This window comes from Lissotriton vulgaris, chromosome 4_1, assembly GCF_964263255.1.
Source record: "Lissotriton vulgaris chromosome 4_1, aLisVul1.2, whole genome shotgun sequence".
NCBI lineage: Eukaryota > Metazoa > Chordata > Amphibia > Caudata > Salamandridae > Lissotriton > Lissotriton vulgaris.
In genome coordinates, this window is record NC_141691.1 from 630197001 (window position 1) to 630217618 (window position 20618).

The window sequence follows — 20618 nt, forward strand, 5'->3', positions numbered from 1 at the left end:
TGCCCTGCTTTACCCAATAGTCCAAACAACAAGGAACATTTTTTTTCGGCATCAAAAGCTTTTCCATTAATAGAAATGATGTAATTTTCGAATGCCCTTACCCACTACTTCCACTTCATAGTGGGTTTCCCTGGTTCATCCAGGAAACGAGGAGGGGCACATATGTTGTTACACTCTGCCATGCCAACTTATTTACTTCTTGCTTTTCTGACAATTCTATTAATGCACTGGCAGTAGATCGCTTTATTTTGGCTCCGATATTACTCTGTGGCTTACTTGTACACCTGCACGTTTTCCTTTGATCGATTTCACTAGTGCGCAATATTCCCCTCAGAGTGCGCTTCGTTTCTCATTCACTCGCTTTCCTGACAGAAAAATTCCAAAGATGGCCGCACGTTGTTTACGTTGATGACGTGCGTATCCATCTACCAATCACGATGCACTACCGGCATGCTTCACGCGACTCAGCTGAGGTAACTGACTGACGCCTCAGCTGGATGTCACGAAGCGCCGATTCCGCAATGCTTTTCACCGGCCTGTTCCTCAACGCAGTCTGACTTAAATCTCTTCAGACGTTCCTCAAATACTACGCTGCACGCCTTCTTCGCATTACTTGTGCACTTTAGTCAAAGTTTGTTTAATTTACGCGTTGCCGAATAATAGCGCATCCAGAAAATATATTCAATTTTCAGCGCTTGCTCTTCACACGCGTACTCACTCCGTAAACGCCTTCAACTTCTCTCCCGCATATTTTACTTCAATGAGATCACGATCGTCAATCATCTCCGATCTTCAATATTCCCGCAGGCCCTTGTTGAACGAACCCTCGTCGCCAATTGTAGCATACACCAAAGAAAGCAAGTAGAGAAGTGTATTCAAGATTATTTATTTGTCAACAAGGACCCGCGTAAGCGGGATAGCAACTAACGTTACGAGTGTCAGCTGTCATCTGTCACCAAGTATGGGTGACGTCACCTATATACACAATGGGTTGCTATGGTGATGCGGTGTGACGCTGCATTATGAACATAGAAAACATACTAACATGTACAACATCTCCCTATATCTATAAGCTAAACTGAAAGCATATTTTCTGTAAATTCACATTATCTTTCTCAGTCATGTGAAAATGAAGTCTGACATTCTCAGTAAAACATGTACATCCAACAAGGACAGAGACTGTCAGTTGATTCCTTTGTGTTCTACTGCAGCCTCCTAGAGTGTTCTAAAGAACAACTAGAGCGCTAACAGTCCTACTTATTACAAAGGTATGGCACACCTGAAGCCATCTTGATTGGAATAAAGTGGTAACTCTTAAAACATTTAATTTAAAAAGAAACAACATGAGGGGGTATATTTTGCCATAGAAAGTATGATTAGTGCTGCAGAATGAAAAATTAGGGCAAATTTTGAGTGACTTCTCAAATCCTTTTCTATTTCATTAAAACATTCTGACATGCAGTCTCCCAAAATGGCCACCAGAGCAAAAGAGCCCAAATGTAGCCCAAATATCACCCAGATGTAGCCCAAGTATAGCCCAATGACAGAATGTCCCAGAGTGTTCTAAAGAACAACTAGAGCGCTAACAGTCCTACTTATTACAAAGGTATGGCACACCTGAAGCCATCTTGATTGGAATAAAGTGGTAACTCTTGAAACATTTAATTTAAAAAGAAACAACATGAGGGGGTATATTTTGCCATAGAAAGTATGATTAGTGCTGCAGAATGAAAAATTAGGGCACATTTTGAGTGACTTCTCAAATCCTTTTCTATTTCATTAAAACATTCTGACATGCAGTCTACCAAAATGGCCACCAGAGACAAAAGAGCCCAAATGTAGCCCACATATCACCCAGATGTAGCCCAAGTATAGCCCAATGACAGAATGTCCCAGAGTGTTCTAAAGAACAACTAGAGCGCTAACAGTCCTACTTATTACAAAGGTATAGCACACCTGGAGCCATCGTGATGGGAATAAAGTGGTAACTCTTAAAACATTTAATTTAAAAAGGAACAAAATGAGGGGGTATATTATGCAATAGAAGGTATTATTAGTGCTGCAGAAAGAAAAATGAGGGCACATTTTGAGTGACTTTTCAAATCCTCTTCTATTTCATTAAAAATTCTGACATGCAGTCTCCCAAAATGGCCACCAGAGACAAAAGAGCCCAAATGTAGCCCAAATATCACCCAGATGTAGCCCAAGTATAGCCCAATGACAGAATGTCCCAGAGTGTTCTAAAGAACAACTAGAGCGCTAACAGTCCTACTTATTACAAAGGTATGGCACACCTGAAGCCATCTTGATTGGAATAAAGTGGTAACTCTTAAAACATTTAATTTAAAAAGGAACAAAATGAGGGGGTATATTTTGCCATATGAATTATGATTAGTGCTGCAGAAAGAAAAATTAGGGCACATTTTGAGTGACTTCTCAAACCCTCTTCAATTTCATTAAAAAATTCTGACATACAGTCTCCCAAGATGGCCACCAGAGACAAAAGAGCCTAAATGTAGCCCAAATATCACCCAGATGTACCCCAAGTATAGCCCAATGACAGAATGTCCCAGAGTGTTCTAAAGAACAACTAGAGCGCTAACAGTCTTACTTATGACAAAAGTATGGCACACCAGAAGCCATCTTGATTGGAATGAAGTGGTAAGTCTGAAAACACTCAATTTAAAAAGGAACAACATGAGGGGGTTAATTTTGCCATAGAAAGTATGATTAGTGCTTCAGAAAGAAAAATTAGGCATCATTTTGAGTGACTTCTCAAATCCTCTTCTATTTCATTAAAAAAATTCTGACATGCAGACTGAAACATGCACTTTGAATACCAGCAGCAGACGTCCCTGGTGAGCAGTAGCTTTACTACAGTGATCTAATGTGCAACTAGAGTGCTAACATTCAGAATTTATGGCAAATGTGTGACACATCTGAATGCCTTCTTGATGGAACCAAAGTAAACAAGCATTGAAAATGCAATAGATCTCGCCCTCGTTTAAGTTAAAGCCATTCTGTTTGTAATGAGGTGGCTTTTTAACTTTGCTTTTATTAGTGTTCTTTCAACTTTCATGTAAATAACATGCATCTGTATGCATATAAGTATATGTATGCATGCATTTATGTTTGTATTTATATAGATATACAGATGATATATGTTTATATATGTATGTATATATATATATTCACTGAAAAAACCATAGGCTATAGACCATATATAGTTAGGAATTAGCATTTACAAAACCTTGAAAATTCACTGAAAAAACCATAGGTTATAGACCATATATAGTTAGGAATTAGCATTTACAAAACCTTGAAAATTCACTGAAAAAACCATAGGTTATAGACCATATATAGTTAGGAATTCGCATTTACAAAACCTTATTTTACTCACACAAAACCCTTGAAATTCCATATATAGTTAGTTGCACTAACTATATATCGCGCACCCGCAATCCACTGCTGATGATGTCACATATTACATCATTCATGACATGGTCAGTGACATCACTGATGACATCACTGATGACATCTCAAATGACATCACTGATGACAACATCCAGTGACTGTATGTTTCTGTAAAGTTAAAATATGTCTTACATATTGAAGAATGAGTGGATGTATAAGTGTCTGGATGAAGGATTTAGTAGGTGCATGACTGACTGTATGAGTGAGTGATTAAATGTGTCTCACTGAGTGCATGGGTTAGTGACTAAACTGTCTTAATTTGTGCATCATTATGTCTGTTGTTCTGTAAACTGTTGCATGTGTAGCTATATGAGTAACTATATGGGTTATTGATTGGTTGCCCAAGTATTTGTATGGGAGACTGAGTGTGTGTGTGGGTGGCTGGGAGGTGTATGACTCTGTGCATAGATGTGTGAGCAGTTGATTCACTAGATGTATGGTTTCAAAAGTGCATGTGGAAACAGCTGTATGGGCGGTTGACTGTGTGCATGAGTGTATTGGTGAGTGAATGGATATCTCAGTGCTGCATGTCAAAGTAAGTACATATGTAAAACACAGTACATGTGAGAGTTGACATATATAAATAACTGTGCATAAGAGCCAGTGAATGTGTGAGTGGCTGTATGGATCATTGTGAACTTGTATCAGGGATTGTATAACAGAGTAAATATGTGTTAGTATATGTTTGAATAAGTAAAGTTTGTATAACTGTATAGTTGAGGAAATGGAGGTGTGATTGATTCTTTGCATGACTGACTAGGTGTGTGAGTAACTCCATGGATGAGTGACAGTCTGTGAGTATCTGTTTACACTGATTGTATCTAAGGTTATATTAGAGTCTGAAGAGGTTCATCGTATTATCACATGAATGATATCATCAGTGATGTGATCAGTAATGTCAAATGAGATGTCATCAGTGATGTCATCAGTGATGTCATTTGAGATGTCATCAGTGATGTCATTTGAGATGTCATCAGTGATGTCACTGACCATGTCATGAATGATGTAATATGTGACATCATCAGCAGTGGATTGCGGGTGCGCGATATATAGTTAGTGCAACTAACTATATATGGAATTTCAAGGGTTTTGTGTGAGTAAAATAAGGTTTTGTAAATGCGAATTCCTAACTATATATGGTCTATAACCTATGGTTTTTTCAGTGAATATATATATATATATATATATATATATATATATATATATATATATATATATATATATATTTATATAACATTTCGATGGCAAAATGAAACCCCTCATTTTGTTCCTTTGCAAATTAAATGTTTTAAGTGTTAAAACTTTATTCCATTCAAGATGACTTCAGGTGTGCCATACTTTTGTCATAAGTAAGACTGTTAGCGCTCTAGTTGTTCCTTTAGAACACTCTGGGACATTCTGTCACTGGGCTATAGTTGGGCTACATCTGGCTGATATTTGGGCTACATTTGGTTTTTTTTTGTCTCTGGTGGCCATCTTTGGGCTACATTGGGCTACATTGGGCTACATTGGGCTACATTTGGGCTCTAACATATATATAGCCCAATGTAGCCCAATATATATTTTTCAAAGTTAATTTTCGTAAAAACCACTGGAGCATATATCTTGAGACATAGCAAAGGCACATAGGGCTACCAGTCCCTACAATTTTGCCAAGTTTTGTGGAAATCCATTCAGCCGTTCGAGCTAAAAGTGAGTCCAACCGCCCTATGGAAAACTCAATGTTAAAAACACGTTTTGGGACCCCCCTTTTTTATCGGCCCCCGCTTGACGAAACCCCCCCAAACTTTCAGGGGACGCTCAGAAACAAAATGTACCATTTTCCTGAAAATTCCAGCCAATTCCGTCCATCAACGCCAAAGTTATTCAACATAGAATTTTCAGAAATCCCTATTCAAAAAAATCCTAACTATATATACCTACTGGCGACCGCCAGTAAGTTATATATTTATATATATATATATATATATATATATATATATATATATATATATATATATATATATATATATATATATATATATATATATATATATATATATATATATATATATATATATATATATATTACCTACTGGCGGTCGCCAGTAGGTATATATAGTTAGGATTTTTTCTCTATGGGATTTTTGAAAATTCTATGTCTAATAACTTTGGCGTTTGTGGACGGAATTGGCTGAAATTTTCAGGAAAATGGAACATTTTGTTTCTGAGCAGCCCCTGACAATTTGGGGGGGTTTCATCAAGGGGGGGCCGAGAAAAAAGGGGGGTCCCAAAACGCGTTTTTCCCATGTTAATTTCCATAGGGCGGTTGGCCTCACTTTTAGCTCGAACGGCTGAATGGATTTACACGAAACTTGGCAAAATTGTAGGGACTGTTAGCCCGATGTGCCTTTGCTAGGTCTCAATATATGTGCTCCAGTGGATTTTGAGTAATTTAGGTTCAAAAAAAGATATATATCTGGGCGGAGCCTAACCACACATCTGATCTGATTGGCTGTCAGCACTTCATCCAAGAAGTGTTGGCAGCCATCTTGGGACCAATATACATGATAGCACCTCATTAAAAATCATTGTAGTTAATAGAGGGTTTTAGGACTTTAGTTACATTATAAATCATTTGTTGATGGTACCATACTCGTTTTAGGAATTGTGGTGGGTTCTAAGGTGATTTTACCATGTGAAAAAACCTTCTGCTGTGATATCATGAATATTGTTTGAAAGAAAACTAATATCTCATGATTTTCCCACAGTGGTTTGGAAGGGGATCTATAAGCTAAACTGAAAGCATATTTTCTGTAAATTCACATTATCTTTCTCAGTCATGTGAAAATGAAGTCTGACATTCTCAGTAAAACATGTACATCCAACAAGGACAGAGACTGTCAGTTGATTCCTTTGTGTTCTACTGCAGCCTCCTAGAGTGTTCTAAAGAACAACTAGAGCGCTAACAGTCCTACTTATTACAAAGGTATGGCACACCTGAAGCCATCTTGATTGGAATAAAGTGGTAACTCTTAAAACATTTAATTTAAAAAGAAACAACATGAGGGGGTATATTTTACCATAGAAAGTATGATTAGTGCTGCAGAATGAAAAATTAGGGCACATTTTGAGTGACTTCTCAAATCCTTTTCTATTTCATTAAAACATTCTGACATGCAGTCTCCCAAAATGGCCACCAGAGACAAAAGAGCCCAAATGTAGCCCAAATATCACCCAGATGTAGCCCAAGTATAGCCCAATGACAGAATGTCCCAGAGTGTTCTAAAGAACAACTAGAGCGCTAACAGTCCTACTTATTACAAAGGTATAGCACACCTGGAGCCATCGTGATGGGAATAAAGTGGTAACTCTTAAGACATTTAATTTAAAAAGGAACAAAATGAGGGGGTATATTATGCAATAGAAGGTATTATTATTGCTGCAGAAAGAAAAATTAGGGCACATTTTGAGTGACTTTTCAAATCCTCTTCTATTTCATTAAAAAATTCTGACATGCAGTCTCCCAAAATGGCCACCAGAGACAAAAGAGCCCAAATGTAGCCCAAATATCACCTAGATGTAGCCCAAGTATAGCCCAATGACCGAATGTCCCAAAGTGTTCTAAAGAACAACTAGAGCGCTAACAGTCCTACTTATTACAAAGGTATGGCACACCTGAAGCCATCTTGATTGGAATGAAGTGGTAAGTCTGAAAACACTCAATTCAAAAAGGAACAACATGAGGGGGTTAATTTTGCCATAGAAAGTATGATTAGTGCTTCAGAAAGAAAAATTAGGGATCATTTTGAGTGACTTCTCAAATCCTCTTCTATTTCATTAAAAAAATTCTGACATGCAGACTGAAACATGCACTTTGAATACCAGCAGCAGACGTCCCTGGTGAGCAGTAGCATTACTACAGTGATCTAATGTGCAACTAGAGTGCTAACATTCAGAATTTATGGCAAATGTGTGACACATCTGAATGCCTTCTTGATGGAACCAAAGTAAACAAGCATTGAAAATGCAATAGATCTCGCCCTCGTTTAAGTTAAAGCCATTCTGTTTGTAATGAGGTGGCTTTTTAGCTTTGCTTTTATTAGTGTTTTTTCAACTTTCATGTAAATAACGCACCGTTTTCACCAAATCGACTTTGCCCAAGCACACCCTTCCCTTCGGCCAACAAATCCCAAAAATTCGGCACACCTGCCGATCCACTCTCCCTACAGCTCACCGAAGCCCCGTCCCTCTAGCGCAACTGGAACACCCCAAATTCACCTTCTCCATGCGCACCAAAAACTCCCATTGAATAACATGGCAATTCGCTACTCCGCACAAAAATTGCTCTTTAAAGCACTTCCACTGCTCCGATCCGCTTCAAACTTGGCTGGACACTAGTTCCAGCAATTCCCTAACATCTTACCAAAAATCAGCCCAATCCATCCACTGGAACGGGGACGAATTTCAACCCGAATACGCGCCCCCCGCAAACACAAAAAAAAGCCATAAAACGGCCAAATCTCGACCAAAAACCGCCAAAATCCCTCAAAACCTTGCCAACACCAATACGCACGAAACTGAACCGGCCCCTCAGCCCTAGGCTCCGGGAACCCTACTTAATTGACCCAAAAGCCCTAAAAAAGCAACATAATACACACGAAAACGCCCTAACAACCCTAAAATGCATATAAGTATATGTATTTATGCATTTATGTTTGTATTTATATAGATATACCGATGATATATGTTTATATATGTATGTATATATATATATTCACTGAAAAAACCATAGGCTATAGACCATATATAGTTAGGAATTAGCATTTACAAAACCTTGAAAATTCACTGAAAAAACCATAGGTTATAGACCATATATAGTTAGGAATTCGCATTTACAAAACCTTATTTTACTCACACAAAACCATTGAAATTCCATATATAGTTAGTTGCACTAACTATATATCGCGCACCCGCAATCCACTGCTGATGATGTCACATATTACATCATTCATGACATGGTCAGTGACATCACTGATGACATCACTGATGACATCTCAAATGACATCACTGATGACATCACTGATGACAACATCCAGTGACTGTATGTTTCTGTAAAGTTAAAATATGTCTTACATATTGAAGAATGAGTGGATGTATAAGTGTCTGGATGAAGGATTTAGTAGGTGCATGACTGACTGTATGAGTGAGTGATTAAATGTGTCTCACTGAGTGCATGGGTTAGTGACTAAACTGTCTTAATTTGTGCATCATTATGTCTGTTGTTCTGTAAACTGTTGCATGTGTTGATAAGTAGCTATATGAGTAACTATATGGGTTATTGATTGGTTGCCCAAGTATTTGTATGGGAGACTGAGTGTGTGTGTGGGTGGCTGGGAGGTGTATGACTCTGTGCATAGATGTGTGAGCAGTTGATTCACTAGATGTATGGTTTCAAAAGTGCATGTGGAAACAGCTGTATGGGCGGTTGACTGTGTGCATGAGTGTATTGGTGAGTGAATGGATATCTCAGTGCTACATGTCAAAGTAAGTACATATGTAAAACACAGTACATGTGAGAGTTGACATATATAAATAACTGTGCATAAGAGCCAGTGAATGTGTGAGTGGCTGTATGGATCATTGTGAACTTGTATCAGGGAATGTATAAGAGAGTAAATATGTGTTAGTATATGTTTGAATAAGTAAAGTTTGTATAACTGTATAGTTGAGGAAATGGAGGTGTGATTGATTCTTTGCATGACTGACTAGGTGTGTGAGTAACTCCATGGATGAGTGACAGTCTGTGAGTGTCTGTTTACACTGATTGTATCTAAGGTTATATTAGAGTCTGAAGAGGTTCATCGTATTATCACATGAATGATATCATCAGTGATGTGATCAGTAATGTCAAATGAGATGTCATCAGTGATGTCATCAGTGATGTCATTTGAGATGTCATCAGTGATGTCATTTGAGATGTCATCAGTGATGTCACTGACCATGTCATGAATGATGTAATATGTGACATCATCAGCAGTGGATTGCGGGTGCGCGATATATAGTTAGTGCAACTAACTATATATGGAATTTCAATGGTTTTGTGTGAGTAAAATAAGGTTTTGTAAATGCGAATTCCTAACTATATATGGTCTATAACCTATGGTTTTTTCAGTGAATATATATATATATATATATATATATATATATATATATATATTATTTTTTTTTTATATATATATATATATATATATATATATATATATATATATATATATATATATATATATATATGCCACGAACTTCGCCAAATCCCCCAAGTCAGACTCCAAAGGAAATAACGAAACCGGACCCAAGTGGATGTTTTGCAAGTTGATTTATTTCATCCTTAGTGCACGGAACACGCCGCCATATATATATATATATATATATATATATATATATATATATATATATCAAACACACAAGTTTACCCAAAAAACGAAAGGGCCCAACAGGTAGGTATGGCTTGCATTCTTTAATGGAGGTTGCTGGTAAAGATTCACAGGCGTAGCAAACCAAGAATAAATTCAGCCTCATGCCGACGCGTTTCGTGTAGTTCCACTTCTTCATGGGCTCGGCTGACACAGGCATGCACCAACAGTTTTTGAAAGAGCACCTGAGTTCTTAATGAATACCTGCCCGGGTGGGCATGGCCACCTGCTTGGCCTGCCGGTATTCGTAGTGCTTATCGTTTTACTCATGTGAGTTTGTAGTGCATCCAAAATAAAAAGTTAATTATTGAAACCACAGTGGGTTGTTGCACATCCCTCGAGTACTTCACCAACAGCTCTGCTCCTCCATTGACAGCTCCTGTCCCTCGTACTGGTTTCGCCGACTGGAGTCACCGAGGGTCTGCTTTCATGCAGCGGGCTTCTTTCACGGCGTAGGCGAGCCGTTTCACATCAAACACACAAGTTTACCCAAAAAACGAAAGGGCCCAACAGGTAGGTATGGCTTGCATTCTTTAATGGAGGTTGCTGGTAAAGATTCACAGGCGTAGCAAACCAAGAATAAATTCAGCCTCATGCCGACGCGTTTCGTGTAGTTTTAGTGTCAGCCGAGCCCATGAAGAAGTGGAACTACACGAAACGCGTCGGCATGAGGCTGAATTTATTCTTGGTTTGCCACGCCTGTGAATCTTTACCAGCAACCTCCATTAAAGAATGCAAGCCATACCTACCTGTTGGGCCCTTTCGTTTTTTGGGTAAACTTGTGTGTTTGATGTGAAACGGCTCGCCTACGCCGTGAAAGAAGCCCGCTGCATGAAAGCAGACCCTCGGTGACTCCAGTCGGCGAAACCAGTACGAGGGACAGGAGCTGTCAATGGAGGAGCAGAGCTGTTGGTGAAGTACTCGAGGGATGTGCAACAACCCACTGTGGTTTCAATAATTAACTTTTTATTTTGGATGCACTACAAACTCACATGAGTAAAACGATAAGCACTACGAATACCGGCAGGCCAAGCAGGTGGCCACGCCCACCCGGGCGGGTATTCATTAAGAACTCAGGTGCTCTTTCAAAAACTGTTGGTGCATGCCAGTGTCAGCCGAGCCCATGAAGAAGTGGAACTACACGAAACGCGTCGGCATGAGGCTGAATTTATTCTTGGTTTGCCACGCCTGTGAATCTTTACCAGCAACCTCCATTAAAGAATGCAAGCCATACCTACCTGTTGGGCCCTTTCGTTTTTTGGGTAAACGGGTGTGTTTGATGTGAAACGGCTCGCCTACGCCGTGAAAGAAGCCCGCTGCATGAAAGCAGACCCTCGGTGACTCCAGTCGGCGAAACCAGTACGAGGGACAGGAGCTGTCAATGGAGGAGCAGAGCTGTTGGTGAAGTACTCGAGGGATGTGCAACAACCCACTGTGGTTTCAATAATTAACTTTTTATTTTGGATGCACTACAAACTCACATGAGTAAAACGATAAGCACTACGAATACCGGCAGGCCAAGCAGGTGGCCACGCCCACCCGGGCGGGTATTCATTAAGAGCTCAGGTGCTCTTTCAAAAACTGTTGGTGCATGCCTGTGTCAGCCGAGCCCATGAAGAAGTGGAACTACACGAAACGCGTCGGCATGAGGCTGAATTTATTCTTGGTTTGCCACGCCTGTGAATCTTTACCAGCAACCTCCATTAAAGAATGCAAGCCATACCTATCTGTTGGGCCCTTTCGTTTTTTGGGTAAACTTGTGTGTTTGATGTGAAACGGCTCGCCTACGCCGTGAAAGAAGCCCGCTGCATGAAAGCAGACCCTCCGTGACTCCAGTCGGCGAAACCAGTACGAGGGACAGGAGCTGTCAATGGAGGAGCAGAGCTGTTGGTGAAGTACTCGAGGGATGTGCAACAACCCACTGTGGTTTCAATAATTAACTTTTTATTTTGGATGCACTACAAACTCACATGAGTAAAACGATAAGCACTACGAATACCGGCAGGCCAAGCAGGTGGCCACGCCCACCCGGGCGGGTATTCATTAAGAACTCAGGTGCTCTTTCAAAAACTGTTGGTGCATGCCTGTGTCAGCCGAGCCCATGAAGAAGTGGAACTACACGAAACGCGTCGGCATGACGCTGAATTTATTCTTGGTTTGCCACGCCTGTGAGTCTTTACCAGCAACCTCCATTAAAGAATGCAAGCCATACCTACCTGTTGGGCCCTTTCGTTTTTTGGGTAAACTTGTGTGTTTGATGTGAAACGGCTCGCCTACGCCGTGAAAGAAGCCCGCTGCATGAAAGCAGACCCTCGGTGACTCCAGTCGGCGAAACCAGTACGAGGGACAGGAGCTGTCAATGGAGGAGCAGAGCTGTTGGTGAAGTACTCGAGGGATGTGCAACAACCCACTGTGGTTTCAATAATTAACTTTTTATTTTGGATGCACTACAAACTCACATGAGTAAAACGATAAGCACTATGAATACCGGCAGGCCAAGCAGGTGGCCACGCCCACCCGGGCGGGTATTCATTAAGAACTCAGGTGCTCTTTCAAAAACTGTTGGTGCATGCCTGTGTCAGCCGAGCCCATGAAGAAGTGGAACTACACGAAACGCGTCGGCATGAGGCTGAATTTATTCTTGGTTTGCCACGCCTGTGAATCTTTACCAGCAACCTCCATTAAAGAATGCAAGCCATACCTACCTGTTGGGCCCTTTCGTTTTTTGGGTAAACTTGTGTGTTTGATGTGAAACGGCTCGCCTACGCCATGAAAGAAGCCCGCTGCATGAAAGCAGACCCTCGGTGACTCCAGTCGGCGAAACCAGTACGAGGGACAGGAGCTGTCAATGGAGGAGCAGAGCTGTTGGTGAAGTACTCGAGGGATGTGCAACAACCCACTGTGGTTTCAATAATTAACTTTTTATTTTGGATGCACTACAAACTCACATGAGTAAAACGATAAGCACTACGAATACCGGCAGGCCAAGCAGGTGGCCACGCCCACCCGGGCGGGTATTCATTAAGAACTCAGGTGCTCTTTCAAAAACTGTTGGTGCATGCCTGTGTCAGCCGAGCCCATGAAGAAGTGGAACTACACGAAATGCGTCGGCATGAGGCTGAATTTATTCTTGGTTTGCCACGCCTGTGAATCTTTACCAGCAACCTCCATTAAAGAATGCAAGCCTTACCTACCTGTTGGGCCCTTTCGTTTTTTGGGTAAACTTGTGTGTTTGATGTGAAACGGCTCGCCTACGCTGTGAAAGAAGCCCGCTGCATGAAAGCAGACCCTCAGTGACTCCAGTCGGCGAAACCAGTACGAGGGACAGGAGCTGTCAATGGAGGAGCAGAGCTGTTGGTGAAGTACTCGAGGGATGTGCAACAACCCACTGTGGTTTCAATAATTAACTTTTTATTTTGGATGCACTACAAACTCACATGAGTAAAACGATAAGCACTACGAATACCGGCAGGCCAAGCAGGTGGCCACGCCCACCCGGGCGGGTATTCATTAAGAACTCAGGTGCTCTTTCAAAAACTGTTGGTGCATGCCTGTGTCAGCCGAGCCCATGAAGAAGTGGAACTACACGAAACGCGTCGGCATGAGGCTGAATTTATTCTTGGTTTGCCACGCCTGTGAATCTTTACCAGCAACCTCCATTAAAGAATGCAAGCCATACCTACCTGTTGGGCCCTTTCGTTTTTTGGGTAAACTTGTGTGTTTGATATATATATATATATATATATATATATTCACTGAAAAAACCATAGGTTTCACACCAGTTATAGTTAGGAATTAGCATTTAAAAAACCTATTAAATTCACTGAAAAAACCATAGGTTTCACACCAGTTATAGTTAGGCGGAAATTTTGCTCGCATAAAACCATTGAAATTCCCACGTTATAGTTAGTTGGACTCACTATAACTTGCGTGTGCAATGCACTACTGATGACGTCACATATTACATCACTCATGACATGGTCAGTGACAGCACTCATGACATCACTGATGACATCTCAAATGACATCACTGATGACATCATCCCGTGTATGTGTATCTTTCTGAAAAATAAATATTTTTTATATATGTATATCTAAAGGTTGATGGAAGAATACATGGGTAAATAAATGTCTAAATGGATGTTTTTTTGTGTAAAATTGATTGGTTAACTGACTTATTAAATGTATCTTAGTGAATACATATATTAGCGAGTAATGTTTAAATATTTAAATATCTGTATCTGTGTCTCACTTTGTGTATAAGTGGCTGCATGGGTTGGTGAGTAGCTACATGAGTGTATATATGGGTTATTAGTTGTTTTTTTGAGTATCAGTATCAGTGTCTGTATGGTTCGGTGGGGGATATTACTTAGAGCACAGATGCATGAATGAGTGACTCACTATTTGTATGTATTTTGAAGACAGCATGTGTGCAAGACTGTATGGGTGGATGATTGTGTGTATGGGTGGGTTAGTGAGTATGTGTTTTTATAATTGATTGTTTAAGAGAGTAAATATGTTTCTGTTTCTGTAGAAGTATGTGTAGTGGTGTGCATAGCAGTATAATCAAGTAAATGGTTTTTTGATAGTTTATTTGCATGTGTGAATTTGTGTGTGAGTAACTATATGGATGAGTATTAGTGTGTAACAGGATGTATAGGTGTATGAGTACATATGATGAGTAAGTACATGCATGAGTGACTTATAGAACTATTGGTGATTGAGTGGATGTGTATCTAGATGTTGGAATTACCTAATAAGTTGTTGTAATTGGTATTGGTTTCTCCTTTTTTAAGAAAATGTTAGTTTCTATTTTTGAATGTGTGTGTCAAAGGTTATTTTATGCGGATAGGAGGTCTGCCACTTTGTCACAAGGATGTTGTCATCAGTGATGTCATTTGAGATGTCATCAGTGATGTCATGAGTGATGTCACTGACCATGTCATGAGTGATGTAATATGTGAATATATAAGTGAATATATATATATATATATATATATATATATATATATATATATATATATATATATATATATATATATATATATGTGTGTGTGTGTGTGTGTGTGTGCATTTAAACATGCACACAAGTAGAGGAATAAGACACTGACATAAACAGACATGTACAGACATATAGGCAAACACAGTCAAAAACACATACTTGCATACATGCATCAACCCTTGCAGCACTCAAGATTTTTTTTGTGAATGTGGTGTTAACTTCTTTACATTAGTGTCTCACTCTGCTGTCCTGTTCCTCATCCAGTCCGTATTACACTCCTCGATCGCGATTCGCGACATGCAAGCTCAACTTTAGATTACAAACTTTCGAAAGAGCTATTTTGTCTTGTTCCAATCTGTTGTGGATCACAAGCAGATGGCCACAACATTCTGATACTACCAAAAGCCCTATGTGTAAGTCAATCAATGTTGGTAAAGTTGTGTAAGGGTAGCGAAATTCAGTTTTGAATTATGAAGTGATCCGTTACAAGATTAAAATTAGAAACAGTTTTAGATTAGATTAGATTAAAAGCTTATAAAGGGCATGGTTACTCCAACGGAGTGTCACAATGCTAAGACATCCCTAAGTCGAAGAGAACAGAAACGGGGCCCAAGCCAAGAAGGCAAGTTAGCACCACTCCCCCAAAGGAGACCGAAAGAACTAAGTTTTGAGTTTTCTATGGAACAGTACTTCTGAAGGCTGAATCCTCATCTCTAACGGCAGTTGATTCCAGGCTTTAGCTGTTAATTTCATCCATCTATAAATGTGATTCACCAATATGTTTCAAGTAAAATTTGGTTAAATATTATTCTGCACCTGCATCAGGACTATTGAGATGTAGCAGTCGCATCGTAGCACTGATTAAAAAAGTACAATTCTGCTATTTATACAGGACAATTAATTCAATGAACAAAAAGGAGACATTTAAAAAATAGAAAGCTTTTGCTTGGTTGAATTAATATACATATACATTTTTTTATTCGGTTTTCGTTTATATTAAAAAATCATAAAAGCATGATACACAGATATAAATTTATACATTTTGAACGTGCTATTTGAATTCATTTTTAAAAAGTAACAAAGCCCTAATATATCAACTTTCCCCTACTCCAGAGTTACAGCATAAAAGTGTTATCAATTCATGGATATACATATAAAAAATGGAGATTATACAATTCTAATAATATTAGTAGCTCTCAATGTGTTTCATTGAACATAAGTAGCTCTCAGTACAGAAAAGGTTGGAGTCCCCTGGCCCAAGTGCTATCAACTGATTTCACTAACTATTGACTCCGATTTCATGCAGGCATCCGTACCAGTGAACAATGCTTCAATCTCTACCTTTTGATCAATAAATATACTAAAGTCAAGGAGGGCAATGTTTACTTGGCTTTTATAGACCTAAGCACAGCTTTGACCATGTAAACCAGTCCAAACTGTGGAGTATAATAACCAATTTAGAGTCGGATGAGCATGTTGTTCGGTTCTCAGCAATTGCACTGTTCGGTGACTGCCAGTGTGACATATCACTCCAATGGTGGTACTACCATGCATTTTACATTTGAAAAGGAGAAAAGACCAGCAGCCAGGACAACAACCCCAACAACCCCAGCACCAGCCAGGAAGTCCAGGCAGACTTCCTGGAGAAGAGAAAGAGGAAGTGCAACAACTTTAGTGAGGAGGAGAATGAGATCCTAATTACTGAGGTGACAAACTACTAGCACCATCTGTTTGTCACCTAAAAATTGCCATTATCAAAGAAGGTGGACCATGTGTTTTGAAACTAAACATGGTGAGGCTTATTGACAATGCCATTGAGCCACAGGTGTGCCACTCTTTGTGTCACACCGGCAACGCAATGGGCTTGACCATATTTACAAGGCCAAGTAAAGCCGCACAATGTGGCTTTTCATGGCCTAGTAAATATGGCCACCTGTCAAGCAATACTCTGCATGAAAGAGAAATTCCCTGGGTATTGCTGTGGGTGTTCCAATGCAACATCCATGGAATCTGATGCACTCCTAGATTTACAAGTTCTCGTGAATCTGGGAATGTGTTAGATTCTCCTATGCCTCCCCAGGGGAGGCGTAAGGAAGGGGCAACAAGGAGAAATACCAATTTTTCTCCTCATTTTCCCTTTTTCCCTCTGTGTGCTGCATTCTGCTGCACGCATAGAAAGAGGAAACAATCACCCCCTGCAATGCTGACACCTTTGCAACTTGGCGCAAGGGTGCCTGCATTGGCACATGGCAGCGATTTGTGTGCCAGGGCAGGGGAAAAGGACAGGAATGCGCCCTATCTCATAAGTATGGCAGTGCAGCAAGAATACTCTGGTAGTTCAGTGCATTGTAGGTGCTGGTTGAACACATACACCGGCCAGTGTGTGTGGATTTGGAGACATTGCATAGAAAGGATGTGAGAAAATACACACGCACTGCTGTGTCTGACAGTGTCACACTGGTGTTGTAGTTGGGTAGGCTTGACTGAGAGGAGCCCATTGGGGCACTACATCCTACACATGATGTGGTCCTGGTTGAAAATGGATCATGTGGCAAGAGGGAGTGTGGAGGCAAAGTGTCCCACAATGCCACATATGTCAAAGTCGAAGGATGTGAAACAGAAATCAGTCAAGTTATAGGAAGAAATATTTTGCCACCACAAATTCCTTGAGTAAGGGATGGTAGGAGGCTGGGATGAAAGACCCTAGTTGTGTGGCAAACCTGGCTAGGTACATTTCACCACTTTCTGCACTACTATCATGTGGGGTTTTACTGACCCACAGCCCATAAATACAGGCTGCCATGTCAGTCCATTGATATAGTCACGCATACTGGTTGTGTTGTAGGCACATGAGACTCAATGTAGGATCTGGGTTACATCAGTGTGTGGAAGTAAGTTGTGTTACTGGTCCAAAGTAAAAGGTGCCACAGGAGACATGCACATGTTCAAATTAAGGGGTCTGAGTCAAATAATGTGTGATACTCTGAAGATAAACTACTCTTCCAATGAGGAAATAAGGTGAGCATCCGCACTAGCAATCTGTATAGTTTCACTGGGTCCATCCCCTCTGAGTTTTTACACTGTGCCGACTGACCACTAATAATGAGTCAACTGTGTGTGCACTTAAATCACATCAGTATCCACCCATAAGAAAACCATCCTAAGAACATGCCCTCATGCAATCCTGCTGTGTATCAAGGCTTGAAGCTGTGTAGAGGACATGTGGGAAGTATAGACCCTCTGGACCCATGAATGCACAAGACACCACAACAAGCCAGAGTGCTGTGGTGTACTTTAGGAAAGGCAGATTGCAGGTACATACCTTAATAATTTACAAAGTACATCACTGCCACAGGGGCGAAGGGCTGAGTACGGGTCACAGGGAATGCTTGCTCCCTGGGGATTATGATACAATGTGCATAGTAGTGGTATCAATACTTCTAAATACTTGGGGTCCTTTTCACAAGCCTATTGTGCCACTGGAGCTTCACTTATAAAGATCTTGGTGCTGCCCACTGGCCTTACACATATCTACAAGGCCACATAAAGCCACCATACATTGCTCTTCATGGCCTTGTAGACATGCAGAGAGGCAACCCAGTGCATATTGATGATTGCCTCACAAAACGATAGGGAGGTGTGCCATGGGGCTCATGGTGAATGTTCATGGCATTTAAGACATTCCCAGATTTATAACAAGCTGTAAAGATGGGAATGTGTCAATATCTGATACCTCCCCAGGTGAGATGTAAGGGAGGAACAACAAGGAGCAATCTCATAATTTCACCACAAATTTGCCTCTAACTATTTATGCTGCATTGATGAGCATAAACAGAAAGAGGAAATAGCCTCAACATCTTGTTTCTGGTCAAGTTGGTGCCCTTTCCTGTACTAAAACAACCATCCCAAACTCTAGCACCGCATTGTAAGGGTGCAGGCAGTGGTGTATGGCAGCCATTTGTGCACCAGAGCCTTGGAAGAGGAAAGGAATACACAACAGCTCATGGATATGGGGCAGTCATGTCCTTTTCTGTTTGATGTAGGGCTGCACAACTGGATTCTTTCAATCCTGACCTACACCATAAATGTGTAAATGAGGCCTTGATTATCAACCTTTTGACTCTTGTGAGCAACTTACAAGGATCTCCATCAAAATAATGTATGTCCATTCCAGAGGATGAAACACCCACTCCTGACCAGCTGCATGTCCTGGAAGTGAATCCTGTGGAGTATGACAGACTGCCAAGCCTCTATCAAGACACACTTCAGGAAATCTTGACTCCATCCAAACACCCTCTCCGGTCACAAGAAGGGCCAACAGCATTGCGGGGTCTCCACGTGATCTGCCTCAAGCACCAAATACCACCTGCCAGCCCACTCCTAGCACAGGACTCTGAGGACCCTGAAATAGTTTTCCAATATCGTGTGGTCGGAATGGAGTGTGAGATGGTAGATGAGGTGGGGATGGAGACCATGGCGGGTACACTAGAGGGAGTCTGTAAGTGCTTCTTCCCCAAAAATGGAATTATATTATTTTGGGTTAGGAGCCGCACACCTATTTATCACTATTTTTCAAATAAAACAATTTCATAGTCAATGATGCTACAGTTATACACTTGCTGTCTGGTCAAACATCTAGTCACAGTAATGATAATACAATCTGAAGGCTTGTGTCACCGTGCACTGTTCACTGGGTTGAACAAACTCTGTAAATATTTACTCTAGTTGCCAAAAAGAATCCATTCTAAATCTGTAGGTAGGTCATGTAAACTATATATTTTTTATATTTTATTCAGTACAGTAGACCTCACATCATATAGTCAACTCAAATCATATATGAAAATTCACATAATATCAACGTGCACAGTATTGGAGCCATTTGCAGGTCACGGTCTTTGTATTTTTATCATTTGACGGTTCGACTTGATACATACATAGATGAGGCAGTTGGGATTATTGCGACTCGGTTTGTGGTTTTAATCACTCGCATACAGAGGAACTTATTGAGATTGCGGTCACTGTGTATTATGCTACAACGTCTGCATATATTTTTTTCAACAATTTGCTGCGACGTCCTTAGCTTCTAGGAAGGTTGCCCCTGAGGAAGGGACGACATAGTCCCGAAATGCATTGGGCAATTTCTAAAAGCTTATGAAAATATTGTTAAACATTATGTGTACTATGAAATGATTGTATCTTTTGTTTTTATATTATGTGAATTTGCATGTATTCCCGACATACACTCGCACCTATTAAGGGCCTCATGTACTACAAATTGCCATAAGGCAGCGCTGCTAGGCTTCATGCTGTGCTGCCCTACACCTGAATGAAAGTGCAGAAATGTGCCCTGATAATCAGATTCCTGTCCTTTTCACATGTGCTGGTACAATATGGTCTGTCAAGCGTCAACACAGGCACGCTTGCATCATGGTGCAATGGTGCTTGTGTTGCAAGGATGATTGGTTTTGTGCAGGAAGGGCAAATCTCATGAACCAAACTCAATCATGAGAGGTGATTTTCTTTTCTGTGTATACAGCTAAAGGCAGCACACCTAGGAAGATGAAAAATGAGGAGAGATAAATACATCTCTTATCTTAGCACCTACCCTACATCACCCCTGGGGAGGCGTAGCCTTTTGACACATTATCAGGTTTACAAACTCTTGTAAATCCGTGACTGTGTCACATGCCA